Source organism: Struthio camelus, chromosome 2, assembly GCF_040807025.1.
Source record: "Struthio camelus isolate bStrCam1 chromosome 2, bStrCam1.hap1, whole genome shotgun sequence".
Lineage (NCBI taxonomy): Eukaryota > Metazoa > Chordata > Aves > Struthioniformes > Struthionidae > Struthio > Struthio camelus.
The window spans coordinates 31,814,291-31,835,439 of NC_090943.1; the positions used below are offsets into that span (position 1 = coordinate 31,814,291).

General features: G+C 35.9%; 1 protein-coding gene across 5 annotated transcripts in view; it reads right to left on the reverse strand.

Moving 5' to 3' along the window:
* Positions 1-21,149, reverse strand: part of THSD7A (thrombospondin type 1 domain containing 7A) — a 287,638-nt gene that overhangs the window by 208,084 nt on the left and 58,405 nt on the right. The window contains exon 3 of one of the 5 annotated variants that reach the window (XM_068934980.1): positions 10,808-10,874. The exons of the other annotated variants lie outside the window; for them this stretch is intronic. The gene's annotated coding sequence lies outside the window, so the exon portion shown is untranslated. The remainder of the gene's footprint in view (positions 1-10,807; positions 10,875-21,149) is intronic. 5 annotated transcript variants of the gene reach the window in all.

Here is a 21,149-nt window from a genome sequence, read left to right on the forward strand (position 1 = left end):
GATTATTATTATTTGCATCTCCCAAAAACAGACTCTCTTTTTTCCTTCCGATTTCATTGTGCTATGATCCTTCTTTGCCAGAAAGAGTCTGTATGGCTGCTTTTCTGTATTCATATTATTCTGAAACACAAAATGGGGATTTATTTACCATTTAAGTTTCTGAACTATGGATGTTCTTCAAATGCTGAATGATGGGGTAGAGTTTTTACTTCATGAGGATTCTTAAGCAAAGAACAAGGTGTAAATTCACCACCTCAGAAGGAGAACATCCTTTTCCCCTTTCACCTCCTTGACATACGGCATAATAGGCAGCCATAACATCCTGATCTGGTTCAGTCAGCAAGCTAAGATGCCCTTGAATACATCCACTATAGGGGATGCAGTGCCAAGGTTGCACTCCTAATTTTTAGAAGAGGTAAGTATTAGGTGGGGCGTGTTCACTCATCTTTGTGTTGCAGGATCCAAGACCCTATTAATCCACAGAGCAGCTCAAAGGAGTTTTGTTCTCCCTGGTCCCTTCCGTAAATTCACAGGCCAAATTTTCTCTTCGTTTTGTGAGAGCCTAATTCTCTGGTAGATATTTTAATATATTTCCATCTATGGTAAAAGGATTCTGCTGAGATGGAACCTGTAACTTCAGGTTGGAATAAGGTGTACAGGCTTCTTTCAGGGTTTGCTGTAGAGTTTTGAGCCCACCTCCCCACATTCAGGAGGGCTGCCTGTTACTTTTCTTTGTACAAATGCTAGGGAACCTAGTCAGGGAAGTCACAAAAAAGTAAGTTGAATGTAGGTAAGATGAACAAAATATAAATATATGTTGCAATATATTCTGGCTCTCAAAACCTGGCAGCTCCATTTGTAAATCCAAGATTAAATCTATGTTGTGCAAAACTTGTAGCTGAAAAACAAAGTTATTCTAGATCCTAGACATACGGCCTCTAGGTGTCACACTTGACCATATCGCAATATGCTATTTAGGGATTTTCTTATTCTTTCACAGCAGGTAAGAGATCTTGATTTTGGAGTGATATTTAGCCATTTCTTCTTTTCAAACTTGTAATTTAAAAACAAACAACCAAAAATCAAAAAAAACCTTTCTCCCTCTTTCATACAAGTACTACAATTATTTTCATTTTTCTCATAACAACTGCTTTTTCAAACACTAAAAGTAGCCTGATGTATGCTTGTTAAATTTATACCATCCTTTTGGATCATGGATTTGGAGGACATATCAGGAAGTTTAAGGGTAGGCAAGTTTGGCAAAAGATTTTTATAAAAGCACTACATGTACAAAATTGCTAGAAATACATTAATAAATTGTATTTAACCTCTTCATTGTTTCTCTCACTTTGCAATAAGTCATTTTTTGAAAATGAATGAAGAAGATTTTCCTTGCATGAATGCAGAAGTTGCACACATCTAGTTCTAGCTTACTTTACAAATGTCTTATTTCCACAAAGGAAAATAAATGATGCCTGGACAGTTCTCTGACTATATATAAATATATTTCTCAATAGTCACTGTGTAAAAGTTTGGCTAGCCAATCCTTCCCTGTAATGCTTTTTTTTCATTTGGTTACAATGCAAAAAAAGGGAATTCAGCCTTTTCTTTTTTTTTTTTCTTTTAATTCTGTACCTTTTTTTTTTTTCCCCCTAGTAGTTCTTTCAATTTGGTTTCATGCTGTAGCCTAGCTATTATATGTGTGGCTGATCCCCTTGGTAGGTTACGATCAGTACCCCTGGCATGAAACGCTCATTGAAGGAGATTAGTCTTTTGTACAAAGTGGCGCTTTCAGGCACCATAAGAAGGTCTGCTTGTTGGAAGATGAAACTGGAGAAGTCCTAGTAAGAAATCAGTGCATTTAGCACAAAGACCAGCTCGCTTTGGATCAGGGCTTCTGGCAGAACATTGTATTTACCATCTTTGGCTGTCCTGACATCAAAACTGAAAGTTTCTTCGGAAGACATATTTTAACATAGGAAAAATTACTGGGCTAAATAGATGGATCTCTTCGTGAAATACTGTGACCCCAAAAATGCAGAAAGTCAGACTGAATGAAGTAATTCTACCTTCTGTCTTTAAACTCTGAACGAGCATTGTGCTTTTTACTCTGATTACATTGGCTTTAACAGCAAGCACACTATGAAGAAGCTTTCCAAATATCATAATTGGCTGTAAAAGGTCAGCCTATCAAGAGGTATATTATCGAGAATATACTGAGAATTCAAGCTCTCAACCTTTTCTCATCAATTCAGAGATGTGCTTAGTAGCCTCTGGTGCAGCTAGCTGTATAGTAGGAAAATACCACATGTATTTTTCATTAGAATTCCAAGGGTGTTGGTACAGTAGTTTGGTCAAAGAGATTATACCCACCTTCATATATTCAAAATCAGATGGAGTAAGTGTTTGCATTCAAAATTTCTCTTGCAGAGAATATGTATACTACATAATTCTAATTGTATGCAAAATTCACAGGCAAAATGCTGGGTTTTTAAATGATGGCTCTATCACTACTCTGACTCTCCCAATTACATTTTCTTTAGCCAAAGACAAGAAAGGAAAAAAGAAACTCACAAAATAATCTTCATCCAGGCTGCAGTCATTTCAATGAAGAGAAGAGACAATAAAATACATGTCTTTAATAAAAAAAGAAAAAAGTATATACATGAGGAAAGCAGTGAATGTTTTCACTTAAAATCTTTAGGTATACCGTACTTTGGGGGAGAAACTTGAATTTTGTCTCTGTTAGGATCTGATCAGTGTGCTCTTCTCATTAAACTCTGAAAAGAAGTTCGCATAATGCACAGAGTTTCCCCAAAATGATTGGGACCTCCTCAGAAATTGTGGCATCAGTATGTAATCACTTAAGAGGCACTGAGGGGAAAATAACTAACACTGAGTACGAAAGTGAAAGTAAAACATAAAGCTAAGCTCAAAGCCCCTAGGCTAGAAAGCTTGGGAAAGAGTAGATGATAGAAAGACCTAGGAAAACGGACTGGAATTATGAAAGAAACCTAAGTGGGGGGAAAAAAGAAATATTGTGAGGAAGTCGTGACAACCAGGATTTGTGTGGGTATGCTATTTACTCTTTTAACAAGTTTGGCATATACCTATAGTTTGCATATCTGTGTGACTAAGACTGCATGAGGAATGTAGCTAGCTTCCCTTTAGTTAACTTTAGCTGCCTCACTTTTAGAAAGTTCAATAAAGACAGGAAAGCAAAAAACAGAACTTTACAAGTCAACTCCATTTCCCCAATGTGTGCATGTACTTTGGATTTTTTTTTTTTTTTATTGAATAGGAAAAACTAGCCCATGCACCTGATATGAAATCAGGCTGAAAATAAATGAGCTTATCAAGACAATAGATTTGCTGGGTAAAAAAAATAGGTAGCTGTAAATGCAAATAAGTTGAATATTCACAGTACCTGCAGACAGGGAGACTTCAAAGACACAAAGGTGAGGTAGGTATTGAAATCCCTGGCAAGAGGAAGGGAAAGATAGAGAATGGAATAAACAAAGAAAAATCAGTGCTCATTATTGCCTTTGAAAATCTTCTCCAGGGAGAGTTTAGCAATTTGCACATACTAGATCACCTTTAAACAAAAGCCACCTTCAGTCAATTTTAACCTTCTCCTTATTAAAATCCTATTGATTGATCATTCTTCATCTAAGCATCTGACAAGCCAATTTCCATTTTCAAGGAGGGCAACGCTGGTCTTCTTTTTCAAGTCATAAATCACTCAAACATTCTGTTATCAATTCTCAAATTAGCTAAGTAATACGAATTAATATGAAAATTAAAAAAGATTGCTTTCTTTAGTAAGTCTTATTGAAAAAAAAAAATCAGCCAATACATTTAATGGCTTTCAGAAATGGATGAGCTCAGTAGTAGTGACAAACACAATATAGTTGGAAATAGCTTTTAATGATTTGTTAACTGCTTATGAATTCTAACGTAGCTGGCCAAAAGTACAGCTGTGTGTTTTGTGCTGACTTCAACAGATCAATAAAAAAGAGGAGAATAACTTCAGGAAATAGATTAAAGTATCTCACACTATTTTGACATGGGTTAATATGAGACTAGGTTTAAACCGTATTTAAATTAATGATCAAGGTCCAACTGTGATTTACTAACAAACCAAGCTCTAAGACAGAACTGTATGATATCATTAGTGACCATATTTTACAGAAGCTCAGGTTATAATTAAAGGCACACCACAGAGGAAAATATCAGAATAAATCCTCCTTCTCTGAAATTTTATATAAAAGATTTACAAAGGAGTTCCATCTGTTACGTTTTTATCATATGGTAGATGCTTTGACTGGGGGGCGAAGGGGAAACCTATGTTCCTAGCGACCAATTTCCCTGTTGAAAAATACAGGTCACTGACTGAAGTCAACTCTATAGCAAAACATAACTTTAAAACTACACCTACAAAAGAAAGTAAGAAAATTCATGAAGTCTAAGCCCATCTTAGCACAGGAAAGCATTATCACATTTAAAACATGCCACTACTTAATTTTGAACTTGAATAGCTAGATCCAAAACATCGAGTTGTGTTAATAAACCTCCCATTCCTCTAAGCACTGACTTTTCTTCCTCTGCTGTCACAGTGCTGTCCCCTGGAGTAGCAATCTTTTCCAGATACTCTCCATTACACCAATAGCTCATTGGCAAGAAGGAAAGCAAGTAGCCAAATCTATTTGAGATCGTCATATAACACAGGTCGCATAACAGCCACAGACGATAGGATTTTCTGCATACAGATCACAATGCACTTAACACATTCTGCATGCTACAGAAAAGTCTTCTCTAAATTATCAGCATTAGCATTAAAATTATGAGCTTCACTAGGGGGATCAAACCAAACTTGAGGTGAAGTGACATTTTCACTACAGGAAAAGCTTTCGTTAAATTGGCAACTGTTGTTCTTCCCTATGGTGACAAAAGGAATCATTCCCAATTTTCTTCAATCACTATTATACTTTCCATCTGAACACAGTAAGAAAAAGCTTTCCAATCAAGTATTAGTGGCAGCTCTGGTACTTCCATAAGTTTCTCCCATGAGGCTCAAAACTAACCTTGGTCTAAATATGACAGTTGCATCTATATACTCTCTGGACAATATATGACAATTTTGGCATACTGCTCATTATAGGAAGAAAGAGTATGCAGGAGATTAAAAGAACAAAGAATTTTCTCAGTGACTGCAATACTCTTGAAATAACGCAGAAACTTGCAAAGAAGCAGCTTTTAAGACAAATAAAAGTAAATGTATACAGATGAACAGGGGGAAAAAACAGCTCAAACAGAGAAGTATGACTATTAAACAGCAAAATTTTTATGGAAGAAGGGAGAACTAGCACTCAAGAAAGAAAAGAATGGTCTGTAATTCCCTTTCTCACAAAACCTATGATGTACAGTTATTAAAATCAATGAGAAAAACACAGGAAAAACTCCCTTTGAGCTTCACAAAATATTTAACGCTTAAAGCTTCTAAGACAATACAGTTGTCATGCATCATGTAAGTATATATTCAAACAATTTAAAAAATTAGAACTATTAATTTCTTCTTATTATTTACTTAACAGCTGAAACTTGACTAAGCCCCAAATAACTTGACAGCAATATCAGAATGACACCGAGGTCAGGTAAAGTAACACTGAGTTCAGGTAAAGACACTAACTTGTTTAACAGTGCCAAAATCATGTCATTCATAAAGCAGAAGTCAAACTCTACATAAGACCCTGTTTCCTAGTGGTATCCACAGGATAAAGAAGAATAGTTTCCAACTCCTTCATCTTACTACTATTATATGTATGGAGTGAATTTATCACTTTTCAACCACAACATTAACACAATTTATATCAACTTAAATTGTCTTAACATCCATATATAAACTGAAATACAACACATCTAACTTTACACATCTGGCTGGTATGCCTGTGCTAATTAGAAGTGTAGTCCCAAGATTTTCTACATAGTTAAAGGCAATTTATCTGGCTAAAATACTCTCACCTTTAGGCCAGACTCCATCCATTGCCTACAGGCACTCCTAAATACATTCAAAAGTCTCAGCCACAAATATCTAGGAAGTATTTTCAATGTTTACAAAAGTCATTTTTTAATAATTTTTATATCCCCTATAAAAATCAGATCATTCAGAATTTTACAGGTGGAAAAATTAAGAAAATTACAAATATAATTTACTTCCTCACCAAAGCTATTAGAGAAACCATGATAAACAACCTGCTTTAGAGAGCTTGGACGATGACTGGATGTTAAAGTCCCAGATCGTTTCAGTTCCACCCTTGTCCTACAGATGTGTGACTGGAGGCCATAACTACAACACACACAGAAGTTTGCCCTGCTCTTACTGTAGCACTAGCACATACCTAAAAGAAGAGTTTAAATACTACATGTTCTTTGAAAACATTTTGAATATTGAAATTTGCTGAATAGCAGGGCCCATTGTACCCCACTTAGGCTAAAGTGGCAATTCAATAAATTAGTCTCCTGTAAAGCTACAGGGTTGCTGTGATAAGAGTTACACTGATAGGGTTCAGAAAGGAATTCCCTCTAATATGTCAAACAATTTAAAGAAACGTATACTTACACTGATTCCCCTCCTTCTTTCAGTAACTGTTTTTTTGTTAGTCAACCAAATAACTGGTTGATTGCCAACCTTTTGGATCAGAATTTTTTAACATTAAACTTAACTATATTGTAAAAATAAAACTATTGTCTTTTGCCAAGACAAAACTTTTTATTTTCACTAAAGGTTAGGCAATTTTAACAGAAATAATCTTTTACAGAAAAAGGAACGAGCTATTTGTAATGCTCTTCTGGCAAACATTACTACAAAAGGAAAAGAAATTATAAAAATAGGGCTAGGGAATGCCATTTTCATTATCTTCACATCTTCAGAAGAAATTTCAGAAAACTAGTCCCATTTTTTCTCCTGTTTTAAAGAATTACAACAATTTTCTTTCTCCTCTGTTTCATATTCTTTTTCACACTTCCAGCCCTATGTTAACCTTCAATTTCAAATAATCATCTTTGGATGATATCATAATGAAGCAATCCCAAATGTGTTTCTTTGGCTTTGCATAATGGACTGCAGAAGATTGTGTTCATTTTATTTCAGAATGGACCATTAGCCACTGTATTCTTAAACCATTAAAAGGAAGAATTTGAAATCAAACAATAAATAAACCTAATGCATACCTCTAAGCAGTTAAGTAATCAAAATGGATAGTAAACATTTGCTTTATTGTTTGTTTTTCTTCCTAAATTATGATTTTGCAATCATCCTTTAAATGTCTTTCACTTTTACTGCATTGCAAAAATGAGATCATATTCATTGTATGCTCTTCATTATCTCAACTGATGATGTTTTAATTCCTGCAACATAGAACAAAGTCTGATATTCCTTTTGCAATTTGACATAGCTTGCGTGTGTCGAGAATAATTAGCTTCACTATGGCAGAACAAGCGATTTCTTGGTAAAGCACACGCACTGCTTTTTAAAAAGGTTATTGTGAAACATTCCAAGGTATTTCTTGTCTTACAGCAAAGCAACTATTTCATTTTTCCTTAACTTTTCTGTACACCGATTTCCCTAATGATCTAATGACCCACGTTCCCTCTGATGACAAATACTTTCAGCAGAACTAAAAAAAGAAAAAAAAAAGATACTTAACACAATTGTTCTGTCTGCCACTCTGAAACAGTTCAATATTATCATAAACAGTGAATGCAGTTTTAAAGACTAAGATTTAGCCAAAAAGACAACAGCACATGATTTCATCACAAATTATATCATGATGACCTTTTATCTGAAGCTTTCCATAAAAAGCAACACACCACACTTATAATTTGGCAAACATATTATCTTACTGTATGCAGATACAACAGAAGTGATGATGAACAGTTACACTCACACACAAGATTATTCTGCTTGTTATTTTCAGATTTACAGTGTATCAACGACATGATTCCAGAAATGTACGCTTATATTACAAAAATAAATAATCAGGTGTCAAGGGAGCATCACGACCTTGTCTTGATTAAGAGTCAAGTGTAATAACTTACGGCCAACAGGCAACGCAAGCCAGAACTAGATGTTATGAACCTTAGTACAGGCCACGGATCAATAAGTGGCAGGAGAACAGTACTTAAAATTGCTAGTAAGGTATTCCCTGATACCATCGTGGACTGACTGATAGGTTGCCTGTGCCAGCATTTAGTTATAAAACTCCCAAATAATAGAGACTGTGGAGGAACGTTGGTCACGCAGACACAGAGTGCCCAAGGCAGGACCATTGCGTGCTGCTGCTGCCCAGAGCCTCACCTTGGCGCTGGTCAGAGCTAGCGTCGCATTTGCCCCGTGCCCTACTGCGCCAACCCACTGCAGTGACAACTGGGGCAAGCGCATGTGTGCACGGGTGCTTTCCCTGACACAACTCATCCCTTGCTTGGTCCGCTAATAAGCTGAGCTCAACAGTGTTTTATTGCCTCGTGTTCGACTCTGCCCTCCCTCCCCCTGACCCCACACCAAGAAAATGTAATCTCTTCCCAAAATGCTGCCATTTTACATTGTCTGTAATAAAAGTACATTACTCTATGTAAAGACATATGTGAGGAGGTAAACCTTACTGTATTCTGTGAAGACTTAAGCCAAGAGAACAAATCCTAAAATCAAAGGACATTCACCAGAATACATCTTCTGTCCATTACTCCCACACACTGATACTTAAGGTGTTTTTGCAGAAGCAGTATTATTATTCTCTTACTGTAGGAACAGACAAGAGAAGAGCTCCCTCAGTTAGACATGTCATTGACCTCTAGGTCAATAACACCACCTTGAATTTCACTCAGAAGCAAGAGGACAGTTATAGTGGTCAAAAAACGCTGCAGTTTTCCGAACATCAAAAATATCAGATAAGAAAAATTTTGTTTTCTGATTGATATCCAAAAGTATCACTATAGGGGGACACAGCAGTAACGCTACATAATTGTCAAAAGGGTATAAATTACTTTGGTAAGATCAACAACAGAGACAAATAAAGTCCACTATATACATACATATATACACATATATATACACACACACATATGTAAAATGTGCATGTGTCTGTACATATATGTATATATAAATATGTTTGTTTGTAATAAACACACCTAAATAATATATAATACCAGAATCTAATAGAGCCTTCAAATATTCTAGAAGAAAAGAACAAACATTAACCTGAGTTAAGGCCAGCAGGTAAATCAGCAAACATTCTTGTAAGCCTTAACTACAACACTGATTTCTAACTATCTCTAACCAACCGAAGTTTACTTTTCTATAGTATTCTAGCTTCCTATATACCCCAGATGGCAAAAATAAGCCAACAAAAAAATCCACAATATAATCCTGTAATAACTGCAAAGCCGCATGTAGGACCAAAGCAGTGCAAATACCTTGAATTACTCTTCTGTACCAGTTTAAAAATTTTCTTGCAATGTTGAAATGAAAGTCTAATCATCAGCACCTTGGACAGTGATTTGTGAGGCTCCTTCAGTCTCAAAAGCCTTCTTATATTTCATTAAGTGACATTTAAGGGCTTCCTCTACAACATACTGTTACTCTCATATGAAACTTTTGCATTAGACAGACACACGCATAGCTATCAAAACATAGCTAAACTGGCATAACATGAACTTGAGGTCATCCATACCTTGTTTTCTACTTTTACTTAAAACATTCTATTTTATGATTGTACTGTACTTTAAAAAAGTATATGCAGGAACACTGATACCCCCTTTAGAGCTACCTAACTCTATTTACAGGAAATAAAACATTATTTCTCAACAGTAGCATCGCTGTCCTTTAAAGTTAAAGTATTTATTTTGCTAGTTTTCTTCTTTAGGTTGAAAAAAGTCAAAACTGCGGAATGAACAAAAAATTAAATTTAGTAGATAAATGACTAAAAATCATACTTAGTAAAAAGGCATTAAGAATATATATAATTTTAATGGAAAAGAATCTATACACTGCTGTAAAGACTCATTTAATAGAATGTTATCAAAGTTATAAGAAAGAAGTTCACGAAAAGGGAAAGGGGAAATCTCAATTTAGCATCAGTAAATATCTGAATATAGCATCAGTAGGATGCTATATTTCTATGAAGTTAATTTACCTTTTTAAAAATAGAAAAAAACCTAGAAGCATAGACCAAGATTGTATGCAGGACCTTCCCCCTCCCCATACACACTTTGGATGGTAATATTGCCTAAATTTATCGTAAAGAAATTATACATATTCATAGAATTTTTCATCTGTACAGAAAAAATTTTTGCTATTTTTACACTAAAAAACCATTGTAGCGAGTTTAAAAAAAGTGATTTTATTGAGCCAGTTAAAAGTGTTATCCTAAAAGTCAGTGTAAAATGGGTTAAATTTAAATCTCCAATTATCATGTAGATTATACTCAGGTGAGGCAGAGGACAATTTTTGCTGATGTTCAATCCAAGAAATCAATGTAAAACTAAAAAAATAATTGTTTGAGAGACGCTCTTAAAAATAGGCTTAAGAATTATTATTTGGATCCACCTGCAGGCCATTTCAGAAAGACTGTAGCTGAGGGGATGAGACAGCAGGGAAACCCATTCAAGCTGATCCAATTTAGATATGCAAATTTTATCCTGTGTGTTTGAAAAGAACATTATGGAACAGCCTAATTTGCACCTTGAGTTCCAAAGAATAATATTTCTAATCTAATGAAAACATGCCTCCATTGTTCACTTGCATACTCACCAGGTTTGGTCCAATCTACTGCTCTCTTATCCATTCAAAACTGTTCTTTCACATTTGAAACAATTAACTAGCATTTAAAAAAAAAGGAAAATAAATATATTTACTATTGTAGTTTCCTAAAACAAGCAATATTACAAGTGACTGACTGATGTGTGATAATGTCTATCATATTGATGGGGCTAATATGAACCCCACTTTAGGGATGAAATGCTAAATGAAATAAGTCAAGTTTAAGATTCTGTGCTTGATATAGTACACACTTAGCTTAATTTTAATTGTCTGCATTGTTCCAAACGCTGAGATGTGCTTAACAATAAACTTCCGCAAAATACAGATTCCTTTTCTTTTTTTTTTTTTTTTTTTTTTTAAATCTAAGCATGTGGAACACTACTGCAGATTACTTTGGCTCACATAAAATTTAAACTTACTACTATTACTTCTTTTTTTGATTCAGTGGTAGTACTGACAGAAAACATGACAATGTGCCTTATAATTCATGAATATTATCTTAAGAACTAGCATAACAGACTAGCAGCAATGCCAGTATATAAAGAGCTTACCACTTCAGAGCAAACTCTTTTCTCTTAGCTGCCCTAAAGACTCTTTGTCTTCCTTCCAGATATGCATAAAACTTAAGTTACTATAATAATAAGTGACAAGAGATCTGAATAAATCCTGCTGATAGAGTACTTTAAAGGAGGTTCGGAAAGCACATATGAAAAGACATTTTTTTCTCCAGAGTTGGAGAGTTGGCATCATTGCACTGCTCCACTTTTTTAAAGAGCTAAGTGCTATATTAAAGCTTCTAAACACGTAGAGTATTTACATCCTCTCATTACTGTACAGTTCTATAATTTTAAAAAGCATACAGAAACATATTTAATAGAGTCACAGAAATTAAAGAGTGAAGTAAAATTTTGTAGTCATTGAAGAGTAAATTGAGATTGGTATTCAGAAAATTACATTTCAGATGTGTATTTAACTAAAGTATCGAGCACAGTTTCACTGTGTTCATTTCTGAAGCATGTTCTTGAGGTAAATTCAACCTTTACACCAAATTCCTCTCTCCTCAGACAGGTTCTCCTAGGGTTAGTCATAACATGCAGCTTAGCCTCTGAATCCATGAAGATAACAAAATAATAAATTCCATTCTGATAAATCCTCAGGATCTCACCTGCTCCACAGGGACAAGACCTATCCACTTCTTTTATTCACAGAATCACAGAATCGTTTAGGTTGGATGGGACCTCTGGAGATCATCTAGTCCAACCTCCCTGCTCAAGCAGGGTCACCTAGAGCATGTTGCCCAGGATCACATCCAGACGGGTTTTGAATATCTCCAGCGAAGGAGACTCCACCACCTCTCTGGGCAACCTGTTCCAATGCTCAGTCACCCTCACAGTGAAGAAGTTTTTTCATTCATCCTCTCCACTCACAGTTCTGATAAAACAACCAACCCTACATACTACTGAAGATTACAGGTACAAGTCCTTTACCTGTTAACCCAGCTATACCTAACCAAATTCCATTAACAAAGATAAAAAGTCAAAGGCTTCAATAGGAAACTGCTTCCAGACCTTCCATACACATAGTAGGTCAGATTGACTGCTTATTAAAAACATAGTTCTTAAACTACAAGTACAAAGTAGGAGCAATAGGAAGTCACAGCAACTCGGAAGCCTAAAGTTCTAGGAGAATGTCACCAGTACACAGAAGACCAAAGTAGCTGCTTAACACCTAAACTTCCCATCTTCATTTTAACGGCACTGTAGCTACAGGACACGTAAGCAAAGTGTAATTAGGACAGGGACCAGCAAATAAATGGTTAATCTGTTGAGAAGTGGATTAGCTGAGGACTCCTCCTAAGCTCTCCAGCCAGAACAATTACTGGAATAGCCCTGGCACTGATGCTCAGGAGGCTGGCGCAGATTCTGTCTCAGGAAACCAGCACAGGAAAAGCGCAGGGCCTGCCTTGTGCTGTCCAAAACAGAACAGCCACACAAAGGATCCGCAACACAAAGCTTTAACCGGTCAGTTAATCTGTGCAAAAGAAAATCACTTCATCGTCACTCAGCCCAGCTCTAAGGGTGCTGGGCTACCTCGGCTTGTACTACCACGAAGGAGCCGAGAGGGCTGAGCACCAGGCAAGCCTGCACGGCACTGCAGGATCCACCCCAGGTGGATGAGTGAGGATGCCTGGAGCTCGGGCAGCGTGGGCCGCGATCCTCCAGCTCTCTGCCCAATGACAAATGAACATGCAGTGGGTTAAAGAGACATATCTTCAGCTCTAGGTCAGATGCTGCTACACCATCCCTTCCCCCCCCCCCCCCCAACAAAGTTTTATGTTAACGGTAGCTTTAGAAAAATCTCTTTGTGGCAGTCTAATAAACATGTGAAGAAAACACAGGAAATCAAAATATTTTAAGAGCCATGAAGCCCATCTTTCAACTTTCAATCAGATATTTTTATAATTCAACAGGGCACAGAGGGGCTAAGTTAGGAGACCCCCATTCGGATAGGGTTAAAGAACAGGCTTGACATCACTTCATGTCAATAGCACTTAGGCACATGCCTGGCATGAGAAAGAACCTCATCTCTCTAGGATCCTCCGATTGCTGTCTCCCTCAGCTCTACCCACCAGGCTGCTACCCTGCACTTCTGTGGCTGCACCACATAGGAAATCCCATAGCTAGCATTACTTTATTTACATTCAAAAATAAAAAAGGAAGCATTTCCATTCAAGGTAAACTTTGTAAAGAAATATATGTATATATAAAATCCTTTTCTGTCAACATTAAGATTCAGACATAGTCACAACAAGATAATACTTTCCTGATAACCTTCTGGAGGTAATTTATACAAAGAACTCAGAGGGACTTATATGACAAAAAGTAATTTTCACGAATATCAGTACCTCTCAAAGTATAAGAAGAGTAGTAATATTAATTTCATTAGTTATCTTGAACAATACTTTGTAAAGTCAGTGCTTGACAAGATATTGGTAGAGGTTTTGAAGTCTGTTTAATCTCTAAAGTTACTACAAATCATTTAAATAATTTATTTATTAATATAATACAATTTAAAGTAAGATGACAACTCAGTTTTGCTATATTAAAATGTATTTTAACCAGTTACAAATAAGGACACAAAGAGGCATATTTTTAAAGCAAAGTATAAGTGATATGAAAACATTCTATATTGTCAATTGCATTCATTATATAAATCTATCCTGTACTGGAATAATAACCATTGAGCGCTGAATCTGCTGAATCTACTGAATCATTTTTGTGCTTCATGACCATTCCTTTAGCCTAGGAGTTATCTTAGTAACTTATGTATCTTACCACATGCTACAATTTGTATTTTTTCCATTGAGGTACCTCCCCAATAGTTTATACAATTATAAGTTAATTCTATATAGTAATGATTTTCATCAACATGCTGTTGCAATTAACAGTTCTCTTTCCTGCTTTAAATATAGCGCCCATTTCCTTTTAAATATGCTTTCCAGTAAAATTAGCGCTTTAACTTCCTGCATATATTTTTCATTGGGCAAGGAGCGGTGCATGCCATCATCTAAGTTCTCAGAACAAATCTGTTGGCAGGAAATAAAACTCCTCAGCTAAATTAAGTTACAGGCTACTTGCATTTTATTACATCAGCACACTTAAGCAACGAAACACCAAACCATAACCAGGAAAAAGGTTCTCTCTGTAAAAGCAGAGGAAAAAAAAAAAGCATTGTTTTACAGATCACTTGCATATTTGTTTGCAAAAAAAGGAAAGGAGAGGCAAATATACAGCAGATACACTTTCGTGAATTCAGACTGTATTATGTGTTCCAATATACATCATACATAAAGGAAATACAACAAATAAAACATTATATTTCCAGACAAAGCTTTCATTCACTTTAATCATCTTTCCTGACATTTAAAAATTATCATTCTAAGGGCCAATCCTGGAATCTCTCAGTGAACTCCAGGGAGACAGACTTTCACCAGGTTGAAAGATAGGCATTTTAATTAAATAAGTCAAACTACTGTTATAGTTACTACTTCGACAGTTTATCTGATTCTTACTTCAGAATAACTCTCACTATTGCCCTGCAAATCTAGATCAGATTATCAAGCACCATAGCATTCTCAGTCCACTAAATATTTGCAATAGGTTATATTCTCTGTTTTAGTGATTAACAATCCATACAGAGATTTTAAGCAAAGCTATCAGTTTAATCTAGCAGGGCTTTACATCTAGTATGCCAAACTGAGTCAGATAGTTTTAGTAGTGAGGCAATGATGCAGTCACAGTATCTGAACTAAGAAAATTTCTAAAAACCCAGGGGAGTTCCAGCACCATTTACTCCATCTGTGATACACTACAGGGGAAAGAAGTAAGGTTTACTATGAATTCATTTACAAAATATACTGTTGAACAGCTATCTTCAGTATGCAAAAATAAGTGTAATTTTTGGATAAAATATATACATATAAATCAACCTTTGGAATAAAAATATTTATATATTTATTTTCAACAGCTACAGAAACAGTTTTCACATATTCTGGAAGAAAATACTTTTTTTCTGAACAGCATTCATCTGGGCTGTAGAAGTTCTGAAACCAATAGTATGCATTAGAGCTGACTGCACGTGTCTTCGACAGCAGAGCCCCAGAGGCCTACGCCTTTATAAACAAACAGACCAGCTCTGACAACACTTAAGACGAGACCCCTGAGGCTGCCAGGATCCTTCGGCCCAATGTGAAGGTTTGAGCATTCTGGCACTGCTCTAACTTCCACCACCTGCTTCTGCTCCCCATTTGCTGCTGCACTACCATACGGTTGAATATATAGAGTGGTCGTATCCAGCTTTGTGAAGTACCTCTTCACCACGCTTACCATATACACATGTACATTACCCTCCAGTAGAGGGCCACTATTAACCTTACTTATGCCACCGGGGTAGTGAAACATATATGACTCTGGCAGCAATCTGACCCAGCTGACCCACATTTTCAAAATCCTACAAAACCAGAATGATGCACAAAAAAATGCATGTAATTAACATGATATCATGTCCAACCACATGTAAGTGTGGTTATTTGCTCTACGCAATGGGTAAACTTGAACTCTTTGCAAAGCAAACAACAGGATTTAATATGCATCTGGCTTTTTCCTATTCTGAAGCTCAATAATTTTTTCATTTAATGTAACACAAGTAGAAAAATCTATAAAATCTGTATTTCATCCTTTACTATAAGCTTGCAATTTAAGTTGTTTTCCCAACATTAGCAATGGTTATGAACCTGAAATATTACCTGAAGTAAAATTTGGCTGATACTTTTGTTTGTCTAAAAGAAGCCAGAATGTTTTTTTCAACAAAAGTCACAGTAAACATCATAATTTGACCGACTTTGTGCAAACTGAGGCAAATATAGTGTGTTTAAGTAGACTGCTTAGGTATTTACTCTAACATGCAGCAAACTCAAGTAACAGAAAATACGCAATCCACAGCAAAAAACTGTGTTGTATTGATCTAGTACCATATCTTCACGTTGATCAGTTTGACAAGATTTTGTAAGTGTTTTTTACCCAGAAAAACAAATCTTCCAGGAAGAGAAAGAAAGTAATGAAAATCTGGCAAAAACGATGGTTGAGACACTCTTATTGACGTGGAATACCTCATAAGTATCTCACAGTAATGGTTATTCTCAGTTATTTTGACTAAAGAAGGTGATATTTTTAAGATGACTATTTCATAATCACTGGATTTTCAAATTTACAGAGTCATTACTACAGACCTGCGGTGCTCTCTGAGGCTCAAAGGAACGTTCAATTTTTAGAGAGATTAACCTGAATACACATCAGATGTGAGAGAGAGATTTTCCTTCTGAAATGCAGCTCTCAAGATGACTGACTTTTGGACTTGACTTTTGAACTTAAGAGTTTATTCAAGATCAGTAGCTATAAACCATATTTGCAAAGTCAATAGCTGGTCTGCTTAAATTGTCTCGTGGGAGTTCAGATTTTTAGTCCTTTTTGGTAGCATAGAATACACATTTTCCAAAGCTTGACTTTTTTTTTTTTTTTTAATAATTGTAGAATCAAAGTACTGACTTGCTTTTCCCAATGCTAGGCTTTTTGTTTGTGCAATTTTTCTTCCCATAACCTAGACTGTTATGGCGTTTAGCTAAGATTCTTCAGTGACCTCTTGTTTAACAGAGATGCAAGGCTCAAATGATTCTAATAGGTGTATGAGACTCCAGAAACTTTCTTTTGTGATCTCCTTTGCAAGCCTACAATCAACCACCGACTATTCTCTCAGCACAAGCAAATAATCACTCTAAAGCTTAAAAAGTACTTTCGCGCATGCACTGTGAAGATTGGCAAGCCACATCTCTGCACTGCGTGCATTACTAGCGCTTGCAGTTCTGGGATAAGCAGGCCATGACTGCAGCCAGGCACCTGTGCACTCACACTGAACTTGCCTTTAAGTTTCTACAGCAATAACTGAATTTTCAAAATAGGACTTAGGCTTTTCCTTTCCTTTTTTAATTATTATTTTTCTACATCTTGCTGTACAACATAACTAGTTGTTAAAAGATGTTTGTCTTTGAAACTTGATGCAGTTTAAGAAATAATAGAAAAAGTGTCTGGAAACAGGTAAGTTTTGGATCAGCTGTACTCTCTATCTAAAATACTTTGTCTTATTTCTATTTCTTTCTCGTAGGAAACATACATTTAGATTTGATCCAATTCTCTCACTGTATAGATATAGAAGCTTCCATTCATTATAGCATTCTGTTTCCAAAACCGAAAACTGCTCCTAAGTTAAATACTTGAACTTTGTCATCTGCTCTTTAAAAAAAGACTTAGGAGAGAGCACACTGACACATAGGTGAGTAGAGACTGAGAGCTGAAAGTCAGGAACAGTATGATTTTGACAGATTAAATTCTGTTCTTATTTCAATTAAAAGTGCATTTAGTATCATTAACATGATCAAACATATCAATGCACATAGGAAACAAAATCAGAAATACTGGTAATAATCACAAAGAGTACTTAGATTTCTGGTTTTGGCTTATCAGATATTTCTTGCATAGGAGGCCATGGAAAAGAAGCATAACTTGCACCAGTCAGTATTGCTCGACAGATATCCATGATTTTACTCTACCTTACAGCTTAGCTTCATTGAGAATATAACCCGTTGTCACTGAGTAATTTATAGACATGTTTATAAACCCAATTATTCATTCTACTCTGTAACAAACATCATAAGAATGTTGATCATATGCAGAAATAATTTTAGTAATCTTTCAGTCTTTACTAATAAAATGAAAGTTTCTATTGGGAAATCTTCCAAGCAAGGTCACTAGAGGTATTTTAGCCAAGCATTCCTTATACAAAATGTGAGAGTTCTAAGATATAAATGACTGCATAAACATTACTATTAACTGCTTAAAAATTAAGAGCAATAAGCAGTAATATTGTAACCTAAAATTAGAACTTACCTGTATAACCTATGAACAATTCCATTGGTAAACAAGAACAAGGGATGAGTCATATAAATCTATTATTCTAACTAGCCTTTTTTGTGTTTTATAGAGTCAGAAAAGTCAGAAAGAAATATGATATTTGAAATATGGCATTATGCTAGTGCAAGATATTCTTAAAGAGCTCTCACACTTACAGATATTGAAATAAGAAATAGATACAATACCATTACCAAGCATGCTAGGGGCTATGAAAGTGAATGGAATATGTATCCTAATCCTGAAAGAGCAAATGGCTCTTCAAACTACTGATAAAGGGTTAAAAAAAAAAAAAATATTATCAGACAATTTATTGTTAGAGCTACCGAAAGAAAACTCCAACTTCATAAAAATGTCCCTTGCTAGTGACAGAACACATACTTGTAGTTCTGGTTTCAATAATTCAGTCAGAAAAAAGGCAGAGATAAGCATTAGGTGATGCAATAACTGTATTTATACCAAATACAGCTAACAAAAGACATGGAGATGGTTTTTAATCTAAAAAAAAAAAAAAAGTCCCATAGAATTAAGTAGTGCTTTAATTAATTTACAGGCCAAAAAAATTACACTACTGAAAATGAGAAAGATGCATTAAAAACAGCCATGAAAAAGTTTCATATCAAGATTCAGTTATTATATTGTGCATATAACCTTGTTCATTGAAGAAAACAGAAGGAAAAAAGACAAAAAAACAAAAAAGGAAATGATGAATTGTGTATGAAACACAACAAAAAGCCATGGAGCATTATCAAAGGAAGAAAAAATATGAGAACTCATGCTTAAATTAAAAGCATACATATGTGTGTGTATACATATATATATGTTTATGTAGACAGTAGAGACTTTGGCAACAAAAATGTAGCTGTAATGACAGATATCTGAGACGAAATATCGCCTAATTTTATGTAAGAGTTTTCTCCATACTTAGAAAGATATTTTTATTCTCCTTGTATTGTGAGGGGATTTTTTTTCTTTTTTAAGTTTTCTGATTATTCCCCTGAAAATGATACATAAATGCATGTTTGCGATTTGTAAACAGAAGCTAGTTGGCAGTTACAGGAGCCAAGGCCAATCACTGAAGAAAAAAAGAAACACAAACTGAAACTGGATTCTTCTAACAAGTGTGCTGGGAAGTGTAGTTCTCAAATACTTCTAATACACGAAGATAAATAAAAGCTCATGCCTGGTGGAAATTACTGCTTGCTTGTCCCTCAATGTGCCGCTGCCTTTTTCCCCAAAAAGGGGCAGAAGAAAGAAATGAAGCTTTCAAAAATGATTTAGTGTGTGTTACAGATACAATAAAGAACCAGCTTCCTGTTATATGATTAAATTTGTACAGGAGTCTCTCGTTCAAATATATATAAATATATGTATATATTTACACTTCTTTGAGTTTAAGTTAAAAAATGTATGCTAATGCATCTCAAAAACATCCTCTCCACTGCCATCTACCTTTCAGTAGCCTCCTAGCTAGGTCACCTTTACCTTCAAAAAAGGTCTTGCGACAAAGAAACTTGCTCAGATCACTAACTGAATTATACCCTTCATTCCAATTTTCTCTCTATAGTGACAGTTCCAGCCATCCATGAAACCTCATATTTATTTTGTGTGCATTTAATGACCTTAACACGTGTGCTTCAAAGCACAACGTTCAGACTAGGCCAACCTCTTGCCATAACTGCTGAGGAACGGCGGTGGCTGGTGCGGCGCTGGGGCCAGGGCGCTGAGGGAGCGGGCTCCGCGCGATGACTTTTGGGATGGGTCTCGGTAGGTGGCAGGGCGCACGATACCACCAGACAGCGCGTTTCGGTGAACATCTGCAGCCAGTACTGCACTAGCAGCACAGCTTGACAGCAAGGCAGAAGACACAAAGGCTAACAGCTGCCCACCGAGCACGCTCCCGACATTCCCTGTGGCTACAAAAAGCAGCCGCAGGCGGTTTCCTTAGTCCGACCGAACAGACATCATCTCGGCGGGGTTTCTGGAGCGGGCACCGCAGCGGCCCAGGCAGCACAGAACGCTTGGCAGCTCCGCTCACACTACCAAACGCTTCGTCCACTCACCATTTCCTTCTGCAGATATGACTGAAATTCTTGCCAAAGCAGACTGCCCGACCCCTTACTTCCCACAGCAAGATCATTTTTAATTTTTAAGCAAAGGTTAAATGAATCCAGTGGTGCAACAATTAGGCATGCAGATCTGGTCACAGCTCAGGTCTGTGCAAGTATGTGCATTTACAGTACTTAGGGCAAGCAAAGTTTCAGGTGCTTAGCACTTGCAAATTCTGAAATAAGCATTTGATTTTACTGTTGTTTGAAAATTGCAAAAAATCTGAACCAGAATAATTAAGAAACCACATTATACTACAGCAGTGGAACACTGATTACCAAAAAAGATATGACTTATTTAAAAAAAAAAAAAAAAAAAGGAATAAGGAAAACATGAAAACATGCTGACTGTTCTGAATATAAATATGAACTGATTCAGTAACTACAAGCGCTATCAATGCTAGTTAGTTTCTGAAACAGAATTCCCACGACTTCTATTAGGACCCGCGACTTAAAATTCATACCGTGACACAGCACTGAAAAAGTTTCCTTTATTCTCTGACACAACACTAATAACGTATCTGAAAACTTAAAAATCAGTGTTACATCTCACGCAATACCAAATTAGCTCTGCAGTGTTGAAATGGGTACTATAAAGGCTACAGAGGTAAGATCACTAATTCACTTAGTGCACTCGGGGTTAAAGTTCTTTCATTCTCACCAGCCAGAGACAAAAATATTGTAAATTATCATCCTTTCACTTAA